The 12,454-nt window shown below is 29.6% G+C and overlaps 1 protein-coding gene across 1 annotated transcript in view; it reads left to right on the top strand.

The window, feature by feature from the left end:
• Positions 1–12,454, top strand: part of LOC106055673 (60S ribosomal protein L3-like) — a 185,617-nt gene that overhangs the window by 18,726 nt on the left and 154,437 nt on the right. The window lies entirely within an intron of this gene.

Here is a 12,454-nt window from a genome sequence, read left to right as displayed (position 1 = left end):
ATTTAGTCATGGATCAAATGAGTAGAAACACAAATTTAACCCACAGCTGAACATATTTAGTCATGGATCAAATGAGTAGAAACACAAATTTAACCCACTGCTGAACATATTTAGTCATGGATCAAATGAGTAGAAACACAAATTTAACCCACTGCTGGACATATTTAGTTATGGATCAAATGAGTAGAAACAAAAATTTAACCCACTGCTGGACATATTTAGTTATGGATCAAATGAAACACAAATTTAACCCACTGCTGAACATATTTAGTTATGGATCAAATGAAACACAAATTTAACCCACTGCTGGACATATTTAGTCATGGATCAAATGAAACACAAATTTAACCCACTGCTGAACATATTTAGTTATGGATCAAATGAAACACAAATTTAACCCACTGCTGGACATATTTAGTTATGGATCAAATGAAACACAAATTTAACCCACTGCTGGACATATTTAGTTATGGATCAAATGAAACACAAATTTAACCCACTGCTGGACATATTTAGTTATGGATCAAATGAAACACAAATTTAACCCACTGCTGGACATATTTAGTTATGGATCAAATGAAACACAAATTTAACCCACTGCTTAACATATTTAGTTATGGATCAAATGAAACACAAATTTAACCCACTGCTGGACATATTTAGTTATGGATCAAATGAAACACAAATTTAACCCACTGCTGAACATATTTAGTTATGGATCAAATGAAACACAAATTTAACCCTTTTTTTAACCCGTTGTTTTTTTCGACTCTAAATCCAACTGACAATTTGATCGTTTACTTTGTTCTCCTAGACTGCAAGCGCTGTGTCTTGTAGCGCGTTGACTTTCAAAGTCTGCTCTGAATTGAAAGCTGCCCCACTTTGTCATCGGACTTTCGTGTTGTTGAAACATTACTTAAAGCCACTAGGACAGAGAAGAGCTTCCAAACATCGGGCTGCTCTGTAAGATAGAATGTCCTGGGTCACGACACCACACAGATTTCTTTAAGACTCAAACACGAGCTGACGATCTTATCTCAAAAACTTGTTTTTTTTTCCTTGCACTGTGCACTGGTCGTGAACTGATAAAGAAAACATGATTGACCAATTTACAAAACACAGGCTGACGTTGTTGTTGTCTATTCAAAGTTGAGTTCAACAATTGACCCGTAGTGACCCCATTGACCCGCAGTGTAACTTACAGTGTAAGCAGAAGATAACTACGAAATGATCCATTTAATTTCTTGTTTTACCATTCATTGACTCTTTAGGCTTGTCTATGAGTCTAAGATTAACGAGAAATGCATATTTCACGTACATACAAAGCCCCAGCTGCGACCTACATATTTTCCCAACACGCAGCGCTGACATAACCATTGTCTGCCTCTAATCGATTAATCGATATAGATTTTCGATTCATTATAATCACTGATTGACTGATTGATGTAAGATTGCGTATGGTTTATTGCTGATTGATTACAAATGTTTTACTGACTTTTTTTGTTTTAAAATATTATCTAAACCCTAGTAACTACAAACGAAACATTTGGATGTCAAATGGAAGGGGAAGAATCTCATTGCAGTATAAAGCGAAGCAGGGGACACAACCACAGCTCTGAAATCTCTCACTTGTCGTACTCAATTTCTCTAGAACTCAAGACACAAACAGCAATCGATATCGAATGAAATTATGGGCTGTACATGTGCTTCATGCTTCACTCAGTACACTGATTAGTGTTTTGTGAAGCTTTTTTGCCAATGATTTTACCAGCAGCATTTAGGATTCTATAAAGTTTATTTTTATTTTTAATGCTCAGATTGCCATACCAGGCAGTGATATTGAAACTTAAAATATTACAGATGTGAGCGTGATAAAACAGACAAGGCCTTTTCGCTAACATTTAACGAGGACAGTTTTCTTTGTAATCGTAATCTTTGCTGCCCTTTTTTGCTGATATAATCAGTATTTGCAGTAAAATTTAGTTTATTGTTTAGGATAGTACCAAGGTATTTAAAGGTTTGCACTATTTCAACTTCTGTTGAAAAGAAGCATTTTATTAGAGATTTTCATCTGTGGCGAAAAAAAATTTATAATTAACTAGCGTTTAGGTTTATAGGAAGTACAGAATACACGAAATATTGTGCAAGGTCATAGAAGTAGTTCAGCGTGACAAAAAGAATGGATTGTGAACGTGACATTAAAAGCGAAGTAATTTTAGAATATGGTCTAAGACACTAATTAGAAACAAAGTAGAACCTTCCTAGACTCGGACGTTGGGGTTCCAGGACTAATTGTGAATAGACAAATCAACACCAGAATGTTAGCAATTTGTTCATATTCAGTGGACGAGTTGTCGGAGAGCCTATTTGTTGTCGGGTGAACGATTTGTCCAATTTTGTACTAAACCTATGAAAAGATACATCGCTCTTATTTATATTTTTCACCAGTTGTTAAACTTTATGTTCACCTGCAATAACTCGTATCTAGTAATAAACTGCATCGGAATACGACAGCATAAGTCTAAACGAACCAGTAATCCTACACCACTAGAACGCTACATCTGAGAAGCTATTATTTGAAAGTTTTATGTCTTTTTTGTCTGTACTTTTCAGCATTCCGAAATCAATTTTCAAAACTCTTCAGTTTGTAGCTCATTAGTTTTAGTTGGCAACATAGGCGCTAAATTGAGCGACCTTGACATTGTCTACTTAATCAAGAAAATTTATTTTCTAACCTATTATTTCTGGTCATTAGCCAAGGATATGACTGGTTAAAGATAGATAGATAGATAGATAGATAGATAGATAGATAGATAGATAGATAGATAGATAGATAGATAGATAGATAGATAGATAGATAGATAGATAGATAGATAGATAGATAGATAGATAGATAGATAGATGGGTAGATAGATAGAAAGATAGATAGATAGATAGACACAGACAGATGGAAGAGTGGATGGATGGATAAACCGTTGGATGGTTGAATGGATGGATGGACAGACAGATAGACGGACAGACAGACAAACAGATAGATATCTTAAATAAATCAATTGAAAAAAAAATCTGATGGCAATAACTCCGGAACAAAAACAAAATAGATAAATAAATTCACACAAAAAAAAAAAAAAACTAAAATTTTCAATTTGTTTTCTAGAAAGATTGCAAGAGTTGGGTTTTATTCAGATCGTTCTGCAGCTGTAAATCGTCATTAATTCAGACAAATAGACAGCACCGCCCATCAGTCTTTCTATTGATACATATGTAATGGAATCCAGATAATACAGATGTTAGTGCAGCCATAAACATATATACATTTAACTCAAGTGGATTAATTGTGTGATATATAGATACTCTCCAAGTTTTCATGCAAAGATCATTGTGTTCTGTGTTCTGTCTTATTATGTCTTTTTATATGGGTATGTGACATTGTTGTCTTTTTATATAGGCATGTATCATTTGATAATGTATTGCTCTCTTTTTATATAGGCATGTGTCATTTTGATATTGTATGGTTGATAATATATTTTTTCCATCTTATATAGGCATGTGTCATTTGATAATGTATTGCTGCCTTTTTATATAGGCATGTGCATTTTTGATAATGTATTGTCTTTTTATATAGGCATATGGATTTTAATAATGTATTGTGGTCTTTTTATATAGGCATGTGCATTTTGATAATGCATTGTTGTCTTTTTATAAAGACACGTGCATTTTGATACTGTATTGTATTGATAATGTATTGTTGTCTATTTACATAAGCATTTATCTCGTACTGTTTTTCTTCTTGAAAGTTTTGGTCCTAAGACTATTCCATTGGTCACTTGTTCTCGTCCAACTTGCAGCATTAAGTGTCCTGGTTGTGCAATGTTGTCACGTGACTCTTCAGGGACGTCACACCTTAAAAAATAACCCACTCTATGTTACCGTAATACAGTTCATATCGCCACCTGGGGTTTTAGTGTAGCAGAACTTAATGGCTCCATTTATGTAAATGTGTGTGTGGGGGGGGGGTATAATTTACTTTATAGAAAACACGTAATTGAAAATACCTTTACAGAGAGATAAATATAGAGATATACATGCACAGATACAAACATACCTTTACAGAGAGATAAATGTATAGAGATACATGCACAGATACAAACATACCTTTACAGAGAGATAAATGTATAAAGATACATGCATAGATACAAACATACCTTTACAGAGAGATAAATGTAGAGAGATACATGCACAGATACAAACATACCTTTATAGATATATAGATATAGATACATAGATAGATGCACAGATACTTATGTACTTATACTTACAAAGAAACATAGATACATGGATACTTATATCAATACATGGAGACTTATATAGATATATGGATACTTACATTAATACACGGGTACTTACATAGATACATAGATACGAACATAAAATTTTTCTTAGACACAAAGTTAGATATATTAATACTTAAATCGATACAGATTAAGATATATACATACTTACATAAATAGATAGGTAGATATATACATACTTACATAAATAGATAGGTAGATATATCAAACACTTACATAGATAGATAGGTAGATATATACATACTTACATAAATAGATAGGTAGATATATCAAACACTTACATAAATAGATAGGTAGATATATCAAACACTTACATAAATAGATAGGTAGATATATCAAACACTTACATAAATAGATAGGTAGATATATCAAACACTTACATAAATAGATAGGTAGATATATCAAACACTTACATAAATAGATAGGTAGATATATCAAACACTTACATAAATAGATAGGTAGATATATACATACTTACATAAATAGATAGGTAGATATATCAAACACTTACATAAATAGATAGGTAGATATATCAAACACTTACATAAATAGATAGGTAGAAATATCACTTACATAGATAGATAGGTAGATATATCAAACACTTACATAAATAGATAGGTAGATATATCAAACACTTACATAAATAGATAGGTAGATATATACATACTTACATAAATAGATAGGTAGATATATCAAACACTTACATAAATAGATAGGTAGATATATCAAACACTTACATAAATAGATAGGTAGATATATCAAACACTTACATAAATAGATAGGTAGATATATCAAACACTTACATAGATAGATAGGTAGATATATCAAACACTTACATAGATAGATAGGTAGATATATCAAACACTTACATAAATAGATAGGTAGATATATCAAACACTTACATAAATAGATAGGTAGATATATCAAACACTTACATAAATAGATAGGTAGATATATCAAACACTTACATAAATAGATAGGTAGATATATCAAACACTTACATAAATAGATAGGTAGATATATCAAACACTTACATAAATAGATAGGTAGATATATCAAACACTTACATAGATAGATAGGTAGATATATCAAACACTTACATAGATAGATAGGTAGATATATCAAACACTTACATAGATAGATAGGTAGATATATCAAACACTTACATAGATAGATAGGTAGATATATCAAACACTTACATAAATAGAAAGGTAGATATATCAAACACTTACATAAATAGATAGGTAGATATATCAAACACTTACATAAATAGATAGGTAGATATATCAAACACTTACATAAAGAGATAGGTAGATATATCAAACACTTACATAGATAGATAGGTAGATATATACATACTTACATAAATAGATAGGTAGATATATCAAACACTTACATAAATAGATAGGTAGACATATCAAATACTTACATAAATAGATAGGTAGATATATCAAACACTTACATAAATAGATAGGTAGATATATCAAACACTTACATAGATAGATAGGTAGATATATCAAACACTTACATAGATAGATAGGTAGATATATCAAACACTTACATAGATAGATAGGTAGATATATCAAACACTTACATAAATAGATAGGTAGATATATCAAACACTTACATAAATAGATAGGTAGATATATCAAACACTTACATAAATAGATAGGTAGATATATCAAACACTTACATAAAGAGATAGGTAGATATATCAAACACTTACATAGATAGATAGGTAGATATATCAAACACTTACATAAATAGATAGGTAGATATATCAAACACTTACATAAATAGATAGGTAGATATATCAAACACTTACATAAATAGATAGATAGATATTTCAAACACTTACATAGATAGATATGTAGATATATCAAACACTTACATAGATAGATAGGTAGATATATCAAACACTTACATAAATAGATAGGTAGATATATCAAACACTTACATAAATAGATAGGTAGATATATCAAACACTTACATAAATAGATAGGTAGATATATCAAACACTTACATAAATAGATAGGTAGATAAATCAAACACTTACATAAATAGATAGGTAGATATATCAAACACTTACATAAATAGATAGGTAGATATATCAAACACTTACATAAAGAGATAGGTAGATATATCAAACACTTACATAGATAGATAGGTAGATATATCAAACACTTACATAAATAGATAGGTAGATATATCAAACACTTACATAAATAGATAGGTAGATATATCAAACACTTACATAAATAGATAGATAGATATTTCAAACACTTACATAGATAGATATGTAGATATATCAAACACTTACATAGATAGATAGGTAGATATATCAAACACTTACATAAATAGATAGGTAGATATATCAAACACTTACATAAATAGATAGGTAGATATATCAAACACTTACATAAATAGATAGGTAGATATATCAAACACTTACATAAATAGATAGGTAGATAAATCAAACACTTACATAAATAGATAGGTAGATAAATCAAACACTTACATAAATAGATAGGTAGATAAATCAAACACTTACATAAATAGATAGGTAGATATATCAAACACTTACATAAATAGATAGGTAGATATATCAAACACTTACATAGATAGATAGGTAGATATATCAAACACTTACATAGATAGATAGGTAGATATATCAAACACTTACATAAATAGATAGATAGATATATCAAACACTTACATAAATAGATAGGTAGATATATCAAACACTTACATAAATAGATAGGTAGATATATCAAACACTTACATAAAGAGATAGGTAGATATATCAAACACTTACATAGATAGATAGGTAGATATATCAAACACTTACATAAATAGATAGGTAGATATATCAAACACTTACATAAATAGATATGTAGATATATCAAACACTTACATAAATAGATAGGTAGATAAATCAAACACTTACATAAATAGATAGGTAGATATATCAAACACTTACATAAATAGATAGGTAGATATATCAAACACTTACATAAAGAGATAGGTAGATATATCAAACACTTACATAGATAGATAGGTAGATATATCAAACACTTACATAAATAGATAGGTAGATATATCAAACACTTACATAAATAGATAGGTAGATATATCAAACACTTACATAAATAGATAGATAGATATTTCAAACACTTACATAGATAGATATGTAGATATATCAAACACTTACATAGATAGATAGGTAGATATATCAAACACTTACATAAATAGATAGGTAGATATATCAAACACTTACATAAATAGATAGGTAGATATATCAAACACTTACATAAATAGATAGGTAGATATATCAAACACTTACATAAATAGATAGGTAGATAAATCAAACACTTACATAAATAGATAGGTAGATAAATCAAACACTTACATAAATAGATAGGTAGATAAATCAAACACTTACATAAATAGATAGGTAGATATATCAAACACTTACATAAATAGATAGGTAGATATATCAAACACTTACATAGATAGATAGGTAGATATATCAAACACTTACATAGATAGATAGGTAGATATATCAAACACTTACATAAATAGATAGATAGATATATCAAACACTTACATAAATAGATAGGTAGATATATCAAACACTTACATAAATAGATAGGTAGATATATCAAACACTTACATAAATAGATAGGTAGATATATCAAACACTTACATAGATAGATAGGTAGATATATCAAACACTTACATAGATAGATAGGTAGATATATCAAACACTTACATAAATAGATAGATAGATATATCAAACACTTACATAAATAGATAGGTAGATATATCAAACACTTACATAAATAGATAGGTAGATATATCAAACACTTACATAAATAGATAGGTAGATATATCAAACACTTACATAAATAGATAGGTAGATATATCAAACACTTACATAAATAGATAGGTAGATATATCAAACACTTACATAGATAGATAGGTAGATATATCAAACACTTACATAGATAGATAGGTAGATATATCAAACACTTACATAGATAGATAGGTAGATATATCAAACACTTACATAAACAGATAGGTAGATATATCAAACACTTACATAAATAGATAGGTAGATATATCAAACACTTACATAAATAGATAGGTAGATATATCAAACACTTACATAAATAGATAGGTAGATATATCACTTACATAGATAGATAGGTAGATATATCAAACACTTACATAAATAGATAGGTAGATATATCAAACACTTACATAAATAGATAGGTAGATATATCAAACACTTACATAGATAGATAGGTAGATATATCAAACACTTACATAAATAGATAGGTAGATATATCAAACACTTACATAAATAGATAGGTAGATATATCAAACACTTACATAAATAGATAGGTAGATATATCACTTACATAGATAGATAGGTAGATATATCAAACACTTACATAAATAGATAGGTAGATATATCAAACACTTACATAAATAGATAGGTAGATATATCAAACACTTACATAGATAGATAGGTAGATATATCAAACACTTACATAAATAGATAGGTAGATATATCAAACACTTACATAAATAGATAGGTAGATATATCAAACACTTACATAAATAGATAGGTAGATATATCAAACACTTACATAAATAGATAGGTAGATATATCAAACACTTACATAAATAGATAGGTAGATATATCAAACACTTACATAAATAGATAGCTAGATATATCAAACACTTACATAAATAGATAGCTAGATATATCAAACACTTACATAAATAGATAGGTAGATATATCAAACACTTACATAAATAGATAGGCAGATATATCAAACACTTACATAGATAGATAGGTAGATATATCAAACACTTACATAAATAGATAGGTAGATATATCAAACACTTACATAAATAGATAGGTAGATATATCAAACACTTACATAAATAGATAGGTAGATATATCAAACACTTACATAAATAGATAGGTAGATATATCAAACACTTACAGAGATATTTAGATGCATAGATTTATAAAGTTGTATAAACATTTCGTTCATCTATTGTTTAAAAAAGAACAATACAATATAAAATTATATAAAACTATACTAAGAGTCATACACGGATATAATAGGACTAAACCCGACATGAAGAGACATAAAAGGATTTGCAAAAAAACGAAAAAAATAAAGTATTAATTTATGCTATTTTGTAAGTAGTCAATAAATTATTAACATGATAGTTGTAATCATTAATCACAATTCAAATAAAACACTTACATAGATAGATAGGTAGATATATCAAACACTTACATAGATAGATAGGTAGATATATCAAACACTTACATAAATAGATAGGTAGATATATCAAACACTTACATAAATAGATAGGTAGATATATCAAACACTTACATAAATAGATAGGTAGATATATCAAACACTTACATAAATAGATAGGTAGATAAATCAAACACTTACATAAATAGATAGGTAGATAAATCAAACACTTACATAAATAGATAGGTAGATAAATCAAACACTTACATAAATAGATAGGTAGATATATCAAACACTTACATAGATAGATAGGTAGATATATCAAACACTTACATAAATAGATAGGTAGATATATCAAACACTTACATAAATAGATAGGTAGATATATCACTTACATAGATAGATAGGTAGATATATCAAACACTTACATAAATAGATAGGTAGATATATCAAACACTTACATAAATAGATAGGTAGATATATCAAACACTTACATAAATAGATAGCTAGATATATCAAACACTTACATAAATAGATAGCTAGATATATCAAACACTTACATAAATAGATAGGTAGATATATCAAACACTTACATAAATAGATAGGTAGATATATCAAACACTTACATAGATAGATAGGTAGATATATCAAACACTTACATAAATAGATAGGTAGATATATCAAACACTTACATAAATAGATAGGTAGATATATCAAACACTTACATAAATAGATAGGTAGATATATCAAACACATACATAAATAGATAGGTAGATATATCAAACACTTACAGAGATATTTAGATGCATAGATTTATAAAGTTGTATAAACATTTCGTTCATCTATTGTTTAAAAAAGAACAATACAATATAAAATTATATAAAACTATACTAAGAGTCATACACGGATATAATAGGACTAAACCCGACATGAAGAGACATAAAAGGATTTGCAAAAAAACGAAAAAAATAAAGTATTAATTTATGCTATTTTGTAAGTAGTCAATAAATTATTAACATGATAGTTGTAATCATTAATCACAATTCAAATAAAACCTCAACTTTTTTATTCTTCAACTTTTTTTTTTGTTTTGTTTGTTTTTTTTGTTCATGTGTCGTTTGAAGATGTACACCATATGTCTAAGATGTACACCATATGTCTAAGATGTACACCATGTCTATGATGTACACCATATGTCTAAGATGTACACCATATGTCTAAGATGTACACCATATGTCTAAGATGTACACCATATGTCTAAGATGTACACCATATGTCTATGATGTACACCATATGTCTAAGATGTACACCATATGTCTAAGATGTACACAATTTGTCTATGATGTACACCATATGTCTAAGATGTACACCATATGTCTAAGATGTACACCATATGTCAAGATGTCACACCATATGTCTAAGATGTACACCATATGTCTAAGATGTACACCATATGTCTAAGATGTACACCATATGTCTATGATGTACACCATATGTCAAGATGTACACCATATGTCTAAGATGTACACCATATGTCTAAGATGTACACTATATCTAAGATGTACACCATATGTCTAAGATGTACACCATATGTCTAAGATGTACACCATATGTCTAAGATGTACACCATATGTCTAAGATGTACACTTAATGATTACTGTTGAACACGTAGCTCTAATTCCGCTGAAAGTTATATTTAGACATGGCTTGAAATTTAAAAAAAAAAATGTTTGGTATCCAGAGAACTAGATCTAATCGTTTCGAGAATTTCAAATTAGGAAGAAATGAAACTCAACTCTGAATGTTTTATTTCAATTTAAAAAAACAATTTTGAAAACGTTGAAATAGGTGGTTGTTATCAGTATGTGGTAAGTCTGATATTATATATATTAAAAAGAGTTGCTTTTATAAAGCAGATGTAATACTTTAATTGCACCTAAATATTGCATTGAGTTTTCTCTCTCTCTCTCTAAATCTAATTCTGCTTTCACTATCTTCATCTTTCTATTTCTATTTCTTTTTCTTTCTCTCCTCTCTTGTTTTTGCTCTCTCTCTCTATCTCACTTTCCATCTCCTTCTCTATATATATATATACGTCTTACGTCCTACGTCCTATCTCTTATCTTTAGATGATGGGACCTTAGCAATCAATAGACGTCCTCCAAATATTGGTTATTACAACACTCAGCTCTGAGTTGATGCTATTGTTTTTCAATAACATAACTTCCATTATGACTTAGCTGTGTATTGTGTCTAATAGCCCACTTCCCCGCTCACTGTGGTCAGGCCAGGTCGTTGTGTTACCTGTTGACTTCACACCGTCCAGGAGGGACTTAAAGCGTGAGAACATTACCCGACAGCCTCATCACAACGTTTCATGACAATACTTCCTCCTACACACGCCTCCTCACTCCACGCATTCACACCACACTTCCTCACTCCACCCTATTCAACCCCTTATTCCCCTACTCCCACTCTGATGAGATCTCTCAATGACGTGCGTTGGGTACACCGCCTTCAAGCTGTGACGTCAGACAAGTCCTCTGCCCAGTGCGCGTATGGGCATGCGCAATGACAGATTTAACTTCATTGATTTTGTTTTTGGTGAGGGGTGGGGTTGAAGATAAGTGTGTGTGAGAGGGGGATGGGATGATTATTATTCTGTCCACCCTGGTGGAGCCTCCCATTTATTTCTGCCTCTCATTTATTTCTGCCTCCACGTTGTTGCGTGTATAAGCAGATTGGGACGCACCTAACTTAGAACATATTTATTGTATTTATTTCAAAAGTAGTACGAACAACATCAAGCACGCACAT

The sequence above is a fragment of the Biomphalaria glabrata genome, chromosome 2 (assembly GCF_947242115.1).
Source record: "Biomphalaria glabrata chromosome 2, xgBioGlab47.1, whole genome shotgun sequence".
Classification (NCBI taxonomy): domain Eukaryota; kingdom Metazoa; phylum Mollusca; class Gastropoda; family Planorbidae; genus Biomphalaria; species Biomphalaria glabrata.
The sequence above is the reverse complement of the archived record's forward strand: the minus strand, read 5'-3'. Positions and strand labels throughout refer to the sequence as shown.